The sequence below is a fragment of the Lycium ferocissimum genome, chromosome 7 (genome assembly GCF_029784015.1).
Source record: "Lycium ferocissimum isolate CSIRO_LF1 chromosome 7, AGI_CSIRO_Lferr_CH_V1, whole genome shotgun sequence".
Lineage (NCBI taxonomy): Eukaryota > Viridiplantae > Streptophyta > Magnoliopsida > Solanales > Solanaceae > Lycium > Lycium ferocissimum.
The window spans coordinates 66,972,448-66,990,380 of record NC_081348.1 but is presented as its reverse complement, the minus strand read 5'-3'; positions in this window follow the sequence as shown (position 1 = coordinate 66,990,380).

The following is a 17,933-nucleotide window of genomic DNA, read 5'->3' as shown; positions in this document are numbered from 1 at the left end:
ACATTATTCGTACTGACATCTCTTCTTGTGGACGCTGCGTTCATGCTCGCAGGTAGGCAGGGAGATGAATCAGACCCGTAGGTATTCTATCAGCGGATTCTCAGAAGCACTCCACTTACTTCGGAGCTGCAGTCTATTTGGTATTGGTCCTTATGATCATTTGTATTCTATGTAAAGGCTCGTAGACGTGTGTGTACAGTTAGACATTTTATAGCTCTACCGGGTCATATTATTGTATAATAAATTGGTAGCCTTGTCGGTTGGTGATGACGAAGATAATTGTTGATGATTATATAGAGATGCACCATTATGTTATGGTATGTGTCCTTACAGGTTATGACAACCATGAGCTACCTTTGGGGTCCACCCAGAAATGATTATGAGATGTATGCTTAGAGGTACTTGGTAGGTTAGCTCCGGGTGCCCGTAATGGCCCTCTGGTTGGGTCGTGACAACGTGGTATCAGAGCAGTTCGTCCTAGGGAATGTCTACGAGCCGTGTCCAGTAGAGTCTTGTTTAGGGGTGTGAAACGTGCCACTTATAAATAAGAGGCTGCAGGGCATTTAGGAACCATTGACCTTTCTTTCTTATCTTATATCGTGCCATAGAGCTAAATCATAGGATATGATATCCCTGATCCTAACCCAAATGTTTTGATCATGGATAAGCGATTTGATTATCTTTGCTACGAGGTAGCTTGGCCGAGAATTGAAGTTGTTCATTCGAAAGGTATGTTTCTTGTTTTATTAATATGGATAGACGTTGATATAAGAACTTGAGCAAGATATTATGGGTATTTGTGATTGCTCTGTAGGGCATTGGATGTGTTTTCTGGGTTGTGTGCAGGAATGAGGTAATAAGAATTACAGAGGAAACTCTGCCAAATTTTTTGCAAATTGAATTGTTTGCATGTCTATAGAGAAAGAGTAAAGAGAAAATGTGACCATCAGCCGTTTGATAAGTCATGATTGAAGAAACAACTATGCGACACTTTCAAAGAGAAGTTTTAGAATGATCTTAATTTAATTTAAAGGAGGAACCCTGGAGGGAAAAATGATTAGTAATTAAAGAAACTGGAATGAGTTGCATCCGAGATTTTGGAGGATTGAGACCTATTGGAAACATAAAGAAAGTTTACATTAGGAACTCAAATACGGTATTACGATTTATAGATTAGATTGGTTAGTATGAGATAACAAAGAGATATTGATATGGAAAAGGAAGTTAACGAGTACGGGAAAGTTCCACCCTAGAAGTGTACATATATATATATATATATATATATATATATATGAGATCAAGATGGGTTTGTACTCATAGTGGAATGTTCTGTAGACTTCCAGGTAGATAATATTAAGTGGTAAACGGGAAAGAGCCCTTTAAGAGTAAAGGAAACCAAGGAGGACCTTGAGGACAGAAGTACGAGAAAGCGCGGTTATGAATTGATTAAATGACGTTACGTGATCGTCAACGATAAGAGTTTGGATTAGTGATTAAATTTGGATTAGTGAGTAGGGGTGATAAACTTTGGATTAGTGATTAGGGAGTTTTGACTTGCCCCAAAGTTATATTTTTAACACTTTGACCCCAAGCTTTATTTTTTACACTTTGCCCCCAAGTTTTGTTTTTAACACTTTGACCCAACCCATATAAACCCTACAATACCCAAAAAATTGAAGCTGCTTCCAACAGATTATTTACTTGCTGCAACAAGTGAAATACTTGTTGCAACAGGTAATACACATGTTGCAACAACTCACTAATCTGTTGGACATCTTCAACAGTCTGAAACATAACCCAAAAAACTGAAGCTGCTTCCAACAGATTATTGACTTGCTGCCACAAGTGTAATACTTGTTACAACAGGTAATACACCTATTGCAACAACTCACTAATCTATTGGACATCTTCAATAGTCTGAAACAGAACCCAAAAAACTGAAGTTGCTTCCAACAGATTATTGACTTGTTGAAACAAGTGGACTACTTGTTGCAACAGGTAATACACTTGTTGCAACAACTCACTAATCTGTTGGACATCTTTAACAGTCTGAAACAGTACCTCAAAATATTGAAGTTGACTCCAACAGATTAGTGACTTGTTGCAACAAGTGGATTACTTATTGCAATAATTAGTCCACTTGTTCCAACAAGTCAATAATCTGTTGGAACAACTACTACAGCTGTTTTATTTTGTTATAGTTTGGTATGTACTCTCATGACCAATTTTTTGTTAAACAAAATATCTTCAGGTACCTCGAACACTACTAATGGGGGACTCAATAACAATAGGGGTTGATTGCCATGGTGAATGGATCGAGAAGAACAATCGATATATTTGGCGATGGAAGGGTAATGACATGTTAGAGACGATAGCAATGACTGTCCAAAGAGATGTTGTGTTTGATGATTTTGTGAACCTAATCATCACCTATTGCGAATTAACTTGTGAACCAAAAGATCTTGCCATCACTTACATGCACACTCTTTTGAAAATCAGAGGGTCTTTTCATTTAAGATAACTGATCAGGTTCGTTTGTGTGCTTATTTAAATGATGTAGCTAGGACCATTTTAAGGGTATACATTGTTGGAAGCCTGGTAGAGAACCACAGTTTATCTCAAGACCAACAATATGTGTTAAATAATGAATTGGATGGGGTGGATGTGGATATCCTAGATAATGAAAGTGGGGCTGACCCAATTCCTATACCCGAAGTTGCAAGCAATACAATGGGCACTACACAATCAACACAGTCTATCCATGTTCAAGATGATGAAACAGGTTTTTATAAAGGAATGCCATTCAATAACAAGGAAGCACTAGCAACTTCGTTGAAACTTACTTGCTTGAAGAAAGATTTTAGAATCAAGAAGGTGATTAATTCGCGTACTGTGTATTGCTTCAGATGTGTACATCCGGAGTGCAAGTGGTGGCTGAGGGCTGTGAAGCTTTTAAGTTCTGACAGATTTTGTATCAGAACCTACATAAAGCATCACACATGTGGTTCTGAGCACATTACGAGCCATAATCCATATGGTACAGCGAAAGTCATTGGTGAATACTTCAAAGATATGGGTCCTTACGGTAAAGGCCCAACTACAAAAGATATGAGTCAATCAATCCGTACAGAATTGGGTTGTAAGGTAAGTTATTGTAAGGTCTGGAAGGGCATGGAGATTGCAAAGGCTTTGACAAGGGGGACACATGAGCACGGGTATGCGGTGCTTAATGCGTACCGTTATATGCTTCCCTCTGCAAATCCAAGAAGTAAGACGGCATTGAATGTTGATGAAAATGGAAAGTTCAAGTAATTTTTTGTAGCCTATAAGGCTTGGATGCTTGGTTTTGTGCAAATAAAAAAAGTTATAGCTGTCGATGGGACATTCTTGAGGAGTAAGTACGAAGGAGTGTTGTTGTCAGCAGTCGCACAAGATGTGAAGAATCATATTTTTCTAGTGGCATTTTGTGTAGTGGACAAGAAGTGTGATGCTTCGTACAAATATTTTTTTGAGCAAATGAGAAGCTATACAGAGGATACCCCTGAATTGTGCATAATTTCTGATAGTCATTCAAGTATCAAAAAGGCGGTTTCAATTGTCTTCCCTATATCTCATTATGATTTTTGCATGAGGCACCTTGGGGAAAATCTGAGAACCACCTTTCACAATGGGGATGTCGTATCTCAATTTTATAAAGCAGCAAAATCGTACAATATTGATGTCTTCAATGACTATTTCAATCAAATCAGAGATTTAGTTCCTGGGGCCGCCGAACATCTTGAACGTGCTGGATTCCATAGATGGAGCAGGGCATTCTGCCCCGAAAATAGGTATTTGCACATTTCTGTTTCCAACAAGTAACATATCTGCAGCAACTAATAGGTTACTTGCTGAAACAAATAATCTACTTGTTGTGATATTTCCAACGGCTGAGCCACCTGTTCCAACACTAATGTCACGACCCAACCGGAGGACCATGAGAGGCACCCGGAGCTAACCCGCCGGGCACCTCTCATCGTATATTCACATTCATATCTAGGTGAGCCACGTGGCCTATTAACAATTCTATGCCTCAATAATACCAATTCCAACGGCTAAAACACTTTTATATATATCAACGTCAGCAACTAGGCCCATACACATATACAAAAGCCGACAAGGCAAAAGACATCTACTATACATGACGGTCTATGAGCCTCCAAGAAGAGCATGAATATCATCATAAGGACGGGACAGGGCCCCGCTATGCCCATATATATACACAAAAGAATAGTACCCACAGCTGCGGCTCCGGATCAAATGGAGCTCCTCTAAGCAATCTTTGGATAAGTAGTCTAAGGATCGAGTCTATCTCTTTGTCCACCTGCGGGCATGACGCAGCGTCCACAAACAAAAAGGACGTCAGTACGAATAATGTACTGAGTATGTAAAGCATAATTAATAATATAATGGAAGCATAAGAAATAACATAAGATAGAAGAGTCATAGGATGGTAGAGCCATTTGTACCTCTTGTGACAATCATCATGTTTTCTTACCCTTTTTCTAATAGGAACCTTCCATTTCTAATGCTTACTTATATAGTAGTACCATACCCGACCATAGAGGTTCGGTGTCTCACATACCCGGCCATGACAGGACTCGATGTTATACATACCTAGCCCTACCAAGGATCAGTGTTATCTGTACCCAACTACAGTGGAGATATCATACCCGGCCATATAAGCTCGGTGTTCTTACTAGTCATACTTTAATATATATATATATATATATATATATATATATATATATATATATATATATATATATACACATAGGAGTACATACATGTCCTCAACATCATCATCATCATTTTCATTATATCCTTCCTTAGGGGATCAACTATCATAGGATGGGACCAATGGTATCGTGAGAATATCAAGATCATGAGCTTTAGTGATTCTAGGAATGAAATCATCATGGAAGATACTAGGGATTTCATATGAAGGTGTACATCAATGGGATCATGCCTTAAGAAAGAAGGGTTAGCCTTACATACCTCTTTGTCTTCTTAATTACTTAACGTTCACCGTCGAAGGTTGAAAAATCTACATTTAGAAGGATTCATACCGTGGTTAAGCCTTAAAGATACTCTTAATTTCAAACTAGAATAATTCATGAGTTAACGAAAATTGGGCAGCATTTTCCCTATTTCATCGAATTCCACCATATTACAAAACAACTCCCAAACATCCATAATAACATCCACAATATCATAATTAAGTAATCGCATTCCATTAAGTCTTCGAAATTCATTCTCATATTCAGCTTATACTAACAACTCACACCAAACCTTAGCACATTTTCATACAATGCTTTCTCGTCATTATTATTACCTTCTATAACAAGATTATATCCATATCATACTAAGAATCATGACTCAAGTTAGCTTACTACTCAAAAACATCATGAAAACTATAATTAGAACTCATCTTCTACTTTCTCCTTCTACCCAAGTTGTTCAACAACTAAGCATTCTTGATAACATGAAATAAGCATGAAAACTAACCTTTTATCTCACAAGAATGAGCTTTGGAGCAAGCTATCAACTTATATGGAAACCCTAGCTTCAATACCTAAAGAATTCTTGAAGTCTACTAACCCTAGCAAGACTTCTGACACATGGATATCTTGATTCTTGCCTCTTGATCTTTAATCTCCCTTGGATTTTGGCTTGGATTAGTTTATGGAGTCGAAGGGAGAGTTTTTGGAGAGCATTTGGATCTGATTTGAGAAAATAAAATGTGCAAATGAAGTGGAATGAAATATATAAAGCGTAACTTAAAATCCCATCGGGCAATCCTGCGCCCACTTTGACGGGCCGTCAAAATGCTCCGTCGAACTGCCCAGCCAAACATGGCTCACTGTGACTGTTTTTTGCTGGGAAGGTGCAATTTGACGGGCCGCAAAAAAATTTCTGCGGTCCGTCAAAATGTTCTGCTCAAATAGTCTGTCTTAAAACACCCATAGCTTTTTACTCTTATGTCACATTGACGAACGGTTTGTTGCGTTGAAAACTAGACTCAATGAACTTCAATTTGGATAAAAGAAATACACCAAAACTTCTCATATTCTAGGAGATATACCCCTCCCAAGTTTTACCAAAATCCTATCCAAAAATTTTGCCAACTTTTCCCAAAGTTCCGACAAACTCAATTCCTTAATTTGCTTGTTCTCAAATCCTTCCATAGCTTATTTCATGAGCTTAAACCCCCTAAAACCATAATATAGGAATATATAATCTCATATATCCTAGAAGATAACTCCAATTTCCACGATTAGGACAACTAACACCTAGCCACTCTCAACGGATGAAACTACGAGGTGTAACAACTAATATGTTTGTTTTCTCAAGTATAATTTTGTGACGACAACTGCTGCTGAGTCAATGAACTCAATGTTCAATGTTGAACGAGAATATTCCATTACTGCTCTATTTAATTCCATAAACAGGAGGTTTGCTGAGAAATTTCATGAGAGGCGTATGGAGTTCATCAACTCACCAACCATCTTTGTTCCCTCAATGGAAAAAAAATCAAAATTTGTCAACTTGGGAAATAAGTTATTGGCCCATCAAATTGCCAACTACAAGTTCAGCGTCATCGGTCACGGTTCAGTTGCAGTAGTCGATCTGCAAAGAAGATCTTGTACTTGTAGAGTCTTTGACCTGGACAAAATACCTTGTTCACATGCTATGGCAGCGCATCGAGTCCAATATGGTGAAGACTTTGGAAGGAGGATTTATGACTACTCATCTCTATATTATAGGGTGGAGAATTAAATAATTGCATATTGTGAGGAAATGAATCTCGTGCCTTCTGAAGAATCTTGGGAAGTTCCTATGGAGATTTTAGAGAGAGAAATACCTCCTTCACATGTTGATCAGAGCAAACCGGGAAGAAGACGGACAAAGAGGAAGCGTGGAATCGGGGAATCGTTTGCAACGAGGAAAAACAAATGCTCCATATTTAAAACAGCTGGCCATAAAAAAAACTACATGTCCAAACTAAATTGGTCCATAGTTGTTAATCTTGCAATGTCTTGTAATAATAATTACTATTGTTGGTGTTTGTGAAATTGGATTTTATAACATTTTTATGTTGTTCTTTCTCATAATGGAAAACTCTATTGTTTGAGTTAGTGATAGGTTGATCTTGCTCAAATCCCCGATGTATGTTCTGTGGTTTTACTATTTCTAAATGGTTTCCACCAAGTAATAAATCTGTTGCAATAGCTCTGTAACTTGTTGGGATTTTCCAAACCAATAATCGGACTTGTTGCAGCAACTAAGTTACTTAACTTGGTTTTCCAACAAGTGACATGACTTGTTACAGCAAGTTATTTGGTGTTTTGAGTTTTTACAACAAATGGAATGAGTTTTACAGAAACTCCTTAAATTCTTGTGTTTTATCCAACAAGTGATATGACTTGTTCAATAGCTATGTTACCTGCTGCAACAGATTATGTAATTCTTTGAAACAGATTATGCAATTCTTTGTAATAGATTATGCAATTGCTGCAACAGATTATGCAATTACTGCAACAACTATGATATGAGTCACATATATGTAGTGATCAACAAAGGGAATCAATGATATTTAGTGTTAAACAAAGGGATTCAATGATATTTAGTGATCAATATATTTATCTACTAACATCCTTAATGGATTAGACTGTAATTTCATTGATTAGATCGGTAATTCTAAGTGTTTTCTTCCCAAATCGAGCAATCGTTGGAGTAATTTGATGAGAACTACCGGATTCACCCATATTTAGTGATAAACAAAGAAAACCAATGATATTTATTGTTTGGTATATGTACCTAACCAATTTGATGGTATTCTGAGTCGGGACATATGATCAACTAAGTGTATTCTTCCCAAATCGAGCGATCGTTGGAGTAATTTGATGAGAACTACTTGATTCACTCATAATTAGATTTAAACAAAGAAAATCAATGATATTTATTGTTCAGTATATGTACCTAACCAATGTGATGGTATTCTAAGTCGGGACATATGATCAACTAAGTCTATTCTTCCCAAATCGATCTATCGTTAGAGTAATTTGACTTGATTCACCCATATTTAGATCTAAACAAAGAAAACCAATGATATTTATTGTTCGGTATATGTACCTAACCAATTTGATGGTATTCTGAGTCGGGACATATGATCAACTAAGTGTATTCTTCCCAAATCGAGCGATCGTTGGAGTAATTTGATGAGAACTACTTGATTCACCCATATTTAGATTTAAACAAAGAAAACCAATGATATTTATTGTTCAGTATATGTACCTAACCAATTTGATGGTATTCTAAGTCGGGACATATGATTAACTAAGTGTATTCTTTCTAAATCGAGCGATCGTTGGAGTAATTTGATGAGAACTACTTGATTCACCCATATTCAGATCCAAACAAAGAAAACCAATGATATTTATTGTTCAGTATATGTATCTAACCAATTTGATGGTATTTTGAGTCAGGACATATGATCAACTAAGTGTATTCTTTAAATAGCTGAGCCATTTGTTGCAACAGATAAGCCACTTGTTGCAACAACTGACCCATCTGTTGCAACATGTTATCAACTTGTTGCAAAAGATAATTAACTTGTTGCAACTTCTTCAACAGCTATTAGATTTGTTGCAACAACTGACCCATCTGTTGCAACAGATTATCAACTTGTTGCAACTTCTTCAATAGCTGTTAGATTTGTTGCAACAATTAATGCATCTGTTGCAACATATTAGAAACCTTTTGTAACAGATTATCAAATTGTTGCAACTTCTTCAATAGCTGTTAGATTTGTTACAACAACTGACCCATCTGTTCCAACAGATTAGAAACTTGTGGCAACAGATTATCAACTTGTTGCAACTTCTTCAACAGCTGTTAGATTTGTTGCAACAACTGCTGCAACAAATTAGTAACTTGTTGCAACAGATTATGAACTTGTTGCAACAACTGACACATCTGTTGCAACCGATTAGCAACTTGTTGCAATAGATTATCAACTTGTTGCAACTTCTTCAACAGCTGTTAGATTTTGTGACTTGTTTGAAACTACTAAAACTACTGAACATAATGTACTGAACACAACTTAAGTACTTGCACCAAATGTCTTAGAAAGGTACTACACATCTAATATATACTTAAATTACATAATGTCATAAAAAAAAAACCTAATATATACTTAAATTGTTGAACATGCCACATTTGGGCTCCAAAAAAATACAAATTTAATAAATTATTTATCAGCCCATCTTAGGGCTCCAACACCAGTTCAATCACACCTAAGGGCCATCTCCATTGCATCCTCCCCACAGAGTAATCGCTGATTAGACTTTCGAGTTTTGTCACAATTGTGCCGGTAAGCAAAGCCTCTATAAAAGCAAGTGACCGCAAACCACATGCCCTACCAGTGACATTGCGGGGGAGATTATTGCTCCTATTGAATTGCCACGGTTCATTAAGTAACTTTGCAGGCAAGTGTGTGAACATGCCACTCTTTTTCAGTAACTTGGGCCACAATTCCAATACAGGCTGTATGAAACAAAAGAAAGCATTATCTGGGTAGACTGGAACGTTGCAGTCATAAACATTTACCACTCCTTCTTCAATCTTGAATTTGAGAGTGACAAAATGTGTGACATCAATATTCATCCTTTGTTAAATCACCAGCCCACGAGCAGCCACCCGGGTAGGGTCTAATACCTCTATAATAATCGACCACTTTATCATCCCACTTGAATTCAGCAAGTCTAACCGCCAAAGGCACGGCATTCGGAACTGTACTCTCATTTGTCAAATCTGTGTACCTCTTGAGAATGTTATTGTAAAAGTTGAGGTCCAGTATTATGTCAGTGGAATCATAGTACTCAGGGAAATTGATTTGCCTTATACGCATTAGAAGCAGGACTTCATCTACATACTAAGTAAAAGTAGTAAAACAGTTAGTTACTTGTTATAAAAGATAAGTAACTTGTTGCAACAGATTATCAACTTATTGCAGCAGCTAGTTAACTTGCTGCAATAGATTCAACAAAATAAAGGACCTGTTGCAACAACTAGTTAACTTGCTGCAACAGATTCAACAAAATAAAGGACTTGTTGCAACAACATACTGAATTAGATAGATATATACAAGTGTTGAAACTTACCCAATCCTCCCACCAAATATCCATGCTTGTCAAAGCCTTGAAGTCTGGGGCTCCAAATTCACCCATTGAGTACATAGTTTTCCCACTCTTTTTGGCTTTGAGCACAGTCTCAACCTTTTTCTTTCTTTGGGCATGTACAGGCTTGAAAATGTCCACCTTCTTTAGCACTTTTGGCCCAACATCCGGTAGTCTATTATCGGGAGTAAGCGAAAGTTTCCTTGATCTAAATTCAATTGCCTTGGAAATTGCTTTGCCCTCCTCCGAACATGAATAGGATTATATGAGGAAAGGTTCTTGACGGATTGATACAAGCTCGGATATCAACCTATTTAGAAGTGTTTGTGGCTTCATGGGCTCCGCACCAACTCCTCCACCTTTCTAACCAAATTATCCATTTTCTCCTTGCAAGTTGTGCATTCACAAGCACATGAGGGAACCTTAGAGGTACCGGCACCAACATCAGCAAATCTTCTACCACATAATCCACCACCACTAAAATTACCACAAAAATCCTCCAACACCACTAAATTATCGGAGTAAATCCACTAATATCAACATCATCATCTCTTAATTTTTCCCTAGCAATACTTGCCGGGACACCATCACCAACACTAACACCACCACCACCAACAACATGGACATTTAATAAGATACCATCGCATCAACAATAACATGGATCAACAACAACATCACCACCAAGAACAAGACCACCACTACTAGCAACAACATCATCAACCTAGTGATGGTTAATTCCTTTGAACCCATCAATCAATTTGTTAGGCGGTTGTGACAAATGACATCTCCCACTCTCTTATTATCGGAAAAAGCCATGGGTTCACAACCTACAACAAGAAAGTAGATATATCAAAATGGTGCTAAATCATGAAAAGCAAAACCTATTTAAAAGAAGTTATCAGCTCAAAGGTTGTTGCAACAGGTTACACATCTGTTGGACAATGTCAAACAAATAGGTAACTTGTTACAGCAGATCTCTCATCTGTTGGACATTTTCCAATAGATGGATAACTTGTTGCAGCAGGTTACTCATCTGTTAGACATTTTCCAACAGATGGGTAACTTGTTGCAGTAGGTCTCTCATCTGTTAATAACTTGTTGCAACAGATTATTGTACCTGTTGTAAAAACTTACTGTAATAGATTTAGAAGTTATCAGATTAGCAAATAAAGTGATCTGTTGCAATAGCTGTGGTACTTGTTGGACGTTGTCCAACAGATTGATCACTTGTTGCAGCAGGTTTCTCATTTGTTGGATATTTTCCAACAGATGGGTAGCTCGTTGCAGCAGGTTACTCATCTGTTGTAAAGAACTAGTTTCATGTTATAATAGATTCATCTGTTGGGTAACTTGTTGCAACAGGTTACTCATCTGTTGGATATTGTCCAACAGATTCATAACTTGTTATAACAGATGCATGTTTTGTTGCAGCAGATTACAAAAGCAATTGCAAAAACTAGTTATCTGCTGTAAATTATTTAAGCTTATAGAAGTTAAGTTTATTCTATATGAATGTGTTCTAATGCTTGACTTCCTTAGGGGGGTTGAAAAGGTCAACACTCAATTTTGTGTTGTTCCTGATAGTCAGCCATCTAATAATTCTTGGAAAGGTAACTTCTTCGGAGTATTCCTTGACTTGATGCCAGAGGTGAGGAATGGCTTCAAATGCCAAGCTTGGAAAAAAAGATTCCATCAAAAATCAAAATAGTAATTAAAATGCAATAAAAAAAAAAAAAAAAAACATTGAAGAAAGTTTACCATGAAAGCCCAAGGGGAGCCATATAGGTTGCATGTCTTCCCCGTTGGCTTCAATTCCTTCAACAAATATTCAACAGTCAACCTAAAGTTTTGAAGACCTCGGGAATAGTTATTGACGGTATCTTAATCCTCCGCAAGTTTAATCAATCCAAGCGGTATGTTGTTGTTTATGTCTCTTTCCCAAAGAACACTGTGCACAAACCAAACTAAGCACAGTGCCTCCTTAAGCTTTTTCGAGAAAGTTTTGGACTCCAAATCTTCCAATAATTTCTTTTGAATATAGCTCTTTCCCACTAAGTCTACCAAAGAGACATCATTCTTAGCTTTGGAACCCTTTTCTTTCTTGGCTACCTTGGGAGTCCGGGCTTGCTTAGTTAATACAACAGTAGGAAGAGGCTCACAAGGATGACATCTCAATTCGGTAACTATGGCAAACTCCTTCATGCCAAAGCAAACCGGTATGTCATAGTAATTAATCCAAACCTCATCCTTTCTATCACAAATAAGCCTACGCTTCAAAAGCCCAGACACCATTGTCATTTGAAACCGCGCACCAATTTCTTCAGGCAAATCTAAATAAAGCCCAAAGCAGCTAGACCTAAAGAAATCCTCCAACCCCTGCTGCCGAAGAATGCACCTAAATTTGTCAAAGCCCTTACCCATGCTTGATTTGACCACAATATCACAGAACAAATCATTATTTCCATTCAGCGGCATCCTCACGTCGTACTTTTCAATATTGAAACTCTTAACGACCTCATCAATGGAAGGTCTATTGGGATCTGTGGCAATACTAGAAGACTCAAGAATATTTGCATCCACATTATGTTTCCTTTTTTTCTTCTTAACTTGGCCAAGGTCGTCGATATATGATCTGTAGATTCTTATTCTTCTTCTTCTTCATTACCCTTTTCAGTTTCTTCATCTTCTTCGCCTCCTTCATCCCCTTCATCTCCCTCTTCTTCATCTCTTTTATCATTTTCTTCATCTCCTTCAGCAGATTTTTCATTATCTTATTCAATTTCTTCTCTCGTTTCTTCATCATTATCTACTTCATCATCTCCTTCATCTTCTTTATCTTTTTGTTGTTCTTCACTTTGTTCATTTTTATCTCTTTCATCTTCTTCATGCCCAACAGAGACTTCTACTTGAGAGGTTTTGTGGGTTTCCACTCTTTCTGAAGCCCCAGTTTCACTAACTCTTTCCTCTAGATTTGTTGATTGACAAATAGCACTCACAAGTTCATCTAATGGTGTTTGCACCTTGGCTCTTTTACTTTCTCCCTCAGTTGGTTTCTCTCCTTTTCTTTTAACTGGAGCCATTTTATCTACACGCAGGAGATAAAAAAACAGTTTTAACTGATTAGTACAACATTCAAAGTAAAAAGGGAAAAGAAATATTGTTATATCCCGTACTTCATACATTCGGATAATTCGAGAAAGTCGTGGCAAGATAAGGACAAGGTCATTTTCAAGAATTATTTTAATGTACGAGCTGTCGTGAATATTATTTATGACTATTATTAGTATGAAAATATTGTGAGAGGCTAAGGGTAAAAAAGAGAAATTCGCAAAATGGTTTATGGAAATAATGTGGAAGGCTAGGGTAAAATGGTAATATTGAGGAAAGTCGAGGGGCAAAACGGGAATTTTACCAAAGGAGTTCATGAAGGTTCCAAAAGGGCCATATTGGCCATGTGAAGACAAATAAGGGGAAAGGATGACAAAATAAGTCATCTTTTATTTGGGAAAAATTCAAGAAAAAGAAAAAGAAAAATCTAGAAAAGTGTAGAGAGGGGCATGTGCCCCTCACATGCTTGTGAAGAATATATATATATATATGCTCATTCATCTTCTAACATAAGAAAAACTTGGAAAAAAAAAAAGAAGAAGAGAGCAAGAACAAGCATAGGCCATTCGGCCAAGCTCTTTAATTTTTGCCCCTTGAGATTTTGTTCCAAAAATTATTATCTTGTGGTATTCCAACTAATTCAAGGATGCACTTCAACATGGTATAGTTATTAAAGCAAGACTCTCTCTCTTGGTTGCAAGTTGACAACTTAGCTAAGTGGAGAAAATGAGAAGAAAAGGTAAGAATTCAATCTTCTTTTATGTATTATGGATGCTTGTGAATGTTGTGGTATGTGGAAATGGATGAAATTCATGAAAATATGGATGTTGGCATAGTGGCCGTGTGTGCATGTATGTAGCCGTGCATGTATGTGTGTAGAAGTAGTGATTCAATCATCTTATTTAAGTGTTTTGGTTGTAGTTGTTGTGGACTCTATATTGGCAACGAAAGTTTGATGATTTTGGTTAAGGTTGTGAATGTTGGTGGGTTGGCCGTGTGGTATATATGTTGTGTAGGAAAAATGAATAAATTTCTATGTAGTAATTTGATTGTTGTTGATGTGTATTCTATGACGAAAATGAGAATTTGATGGTTTAAATTGATGTTGGAATTGTTATGGGCTGATTTGGAAGTGAATATAATGTTAGTGTCGTTTCTCTATTTATGAGTATAATGTTGCTAAGGTGTGTATTGTTGAGGAAGTTTATGAATTTGGAGAATAAGAATGTGTTGGTGATATTGTTTGTTGAAGTTGGAGGATTCGGGTGGTATGGGATCGTTATGAATATTGTAAGTATTGTTGGAATAATTGTTGGTATTGTCGTTGTTGATTTGTTGGCGAGTTCCATTCTCGGATTTTACGTAGTATTGTTGGCCGAGATAGAATCTCGGGATGGTGCATTTACGGGGAAATCTTTGCGAAATTCGACGAGAATATAAGTGGATTTATTCGAAAGATTAAGACAAGTATTGATTAAGATTGAATCCTTAAAGCTTTATGATTAATATTTGGTAAATATGACCATTTGTAGATTTTGGGCGAAACGGGATTTGAATTTGGAGAGGCGTAAGCAGCGGAAAAGGTATGTAAGGCTTACCATTTCTTTCTCTTGGCATGTCCTAGATGTGATAGGCTATGATTTGAGCCTCGGGGATGACTCTACTCTTAGAAATCCGAGCTTATGTTTATCCCTTTTTCATTCAGTAGAATTGAACTAAATATCTTACGCTTTATTGTAAAGAAATGTTCAAACGTCCGTAACTTTTGAAAATGAAAGCGGAATGCCTTGAAATCTTCGAGGATGATCCAATGGCACATAATGACCACGTTTTTATGCTCGTTACCCGACTTGACCCGAGGTGGGCCCACGGTCCCGAGATTTAATTGTATTGTTCTATTTGCCTTATTTCCGTAAGATAATTAAGGAAACCTTTGACTATTGTTCGAATTTGATATAAGTGTCGGTAACTCGATATGAGCACGTGGTTCGACTATTCGATATAAATGCTTCGGTACGAATGATCTGATTTAAATATTTTGATATAAGTATTCAAAAATGAATATTCTGATGTATATGTGTTCTGACATAGGTATTATGATCTAAGTATTTTGGTGTAAGCATTCTGATATGAGTACTCCGGTATGAGTGTCCGATATAAGTATTCTGCTATGTGTATTCGGTTATGAGTCGTCTGATCCGAGTATGCTCTATAAGCCTTAATGTTCTCCACGTACGATCTCGGATCGCTTAAAAAGTCCGAAGAGGTTTCTGTATTTCAAACGCTCATAGCTTCCGATATTAATTTGGAAGAACCTGAAATTCGTTTCTGAGCTTCGAATGTCGGTAAGAGTACGTATTCATCGAGTACGGATTTATGTGCATATGGTTTCTCACGACTACGCTCGTGCGAGGCTCGTGCATACATTTCTTGCGTCCGGGCCGGGATCGTTATCGTGCGCATGCCTCTGTATATGTATGCATTCCCTTGCGTCCGGGCCGGGTTACGTTATCGTGCGAGTTTCTGCATTGTTCACCGCGTCCCTCATAGGCGGGCGGGAACTGTTTATGTATATGATATTATGATACGATGATATGGGGACGGTGGCCCGGGATGGCATATGATACGTACGTTCACCGCGTCCCGTACTAGAGGGCGGGTTATTACCGCGTCCCTCGGGAGGGCGGGATCCGTTATCGGCATATGCTTATGATAATATATGATCGTTATGCATAATACGTTGGTCGAAAATAAGCATTTGATATTGGACAAGGTACGCATTTTTTTGTACTACGACTACGATGACGATTTTGAAAGTCGGGGCTTAACGCATCTCGATTTTGATGAGGCTCTGCCTATTATGCCTCCATACTTCGATTTTGATTACGAATACGTACGATATATCTACGTACGTACGCTCGTTCACGGATACGTACGGTATACTTACGTACGTCGACTTTGATTACGAATGCGTAAAACACGGCTACGTACGTACGACTGCGATTACGGGTATGTTCGTTATAGTTCTATACGTTCGATATTTCGTCCGATATATGACCTCGTACGAACGTACGTACGATGCGCTCTCCGTCGACGTGTGACATCATAGGTGCGCTTTGTATTTTACGTACCTTTTCGGACATGCGATCCGTAATTGTAAAATAAGCATTTTAGTACTACGGCCCGACTTACTTACCTTACGTACTCCTTACGGTATATGGGACGGTATGTACGGTTTGTGTACGAAAAAGAAGCGTCGGTATTTTGAGTAATGTACTTATCTTTTAGTCTTGTCTGTCTCGGTTATGGTTCGGTTTTGTGTGCATGCCTTACATGCTCGTACATTTTCAAATCTTGACCCCCGTCTTCGGAAGCTGCGTTTCATGCCGCGCGGTACTCCCGGATGATTAGCGCCGTTATAGAAGACGTACCCAGTGGATTGGCGACTCCATTTGCTCCTGGAGTGTTGCCGAGTTAGAGTTTGTATGATATGCTTTCTGTATGGATGTTAGAGACTTTGCAGACAGCGTCGTGGGTGTTGGTTGTCAGTCTGTAAGCGGCTCCGTCAGCCGATATGTCGGTCTGTATTATGTATTGAGTTTTGTATGATTATAAATTTGTTCGATTTGAAGGCTACGAGAAAGAACATTTCTGAAAATTTTTGCTATGTATTTTATTTTATTTGATTTAAAAAGTTTGGCGTGACTTTGTATGCGGTAAGAGTCTGAGGGTTCGCTCGGCCCTAAGTAAGGGTCGGGTGCCCATCACATCCTAATAAGGTTAGGGTGTGACAAATATGTTGCAATAAGTAATCAGTTGTTGCAACAGATTAAGAATCTATTGCAACAAAATATGAAGTTGTTGCAACAACTTATTACTTGTTACAGCAGATTCTTAAATTGTTGGAAATAAAAAAAACAGTAGCAACATAGCAACTGTTTTGATTTTTTACAACAGCTTGTTAATATGCTGCAACAGTTGCTTCAGCTGCTGCAAAAACCTCAGCAATAAAAATTTCCTAAACCATACCATGACAGCAACAACAGCAAAAACATCTAATTTTAACTACAAAACATCTGTATTTCACTACAAATACATAACCATCACAAATCTCACTCACAACTTAAACAAAATACACCAAATAGGGTTTTTTTAACCATGCAACCTCAGCAGATGTTTGCAACTGTCAAACAAGTGATGAATTTGCTGCAACATGTAACCTCAGTTGTTGGAAAACATCAACAAAATTGCAAGCCTTTTTTCCGAAACACTAAGGAAAACAAGAACAAAAATAGCACAAAAAATCATAATTTCACAACCACAACTACTATTTACAAACTCACAAACCCCAACAAGTGCAACAAATATCCCAAACTACAACTTCTCAAACAAAAAACAACAAAACAAACAACATTCAAGACAAGCCCATGTTCTTCTTCATCTTCTCTAACCAAAATCATCATTTTCACGCTTTGATTTCAAAACCCTAACTTTTGAACCAAGTGAAAGAAAAATTGACTTTGAGAATGAATAGAGAAGCGACGACGATGGAGAGAGAGAGAGAGAGACGCGGCGGTGACGGGGAAGAACAAATTGCTTGATTTT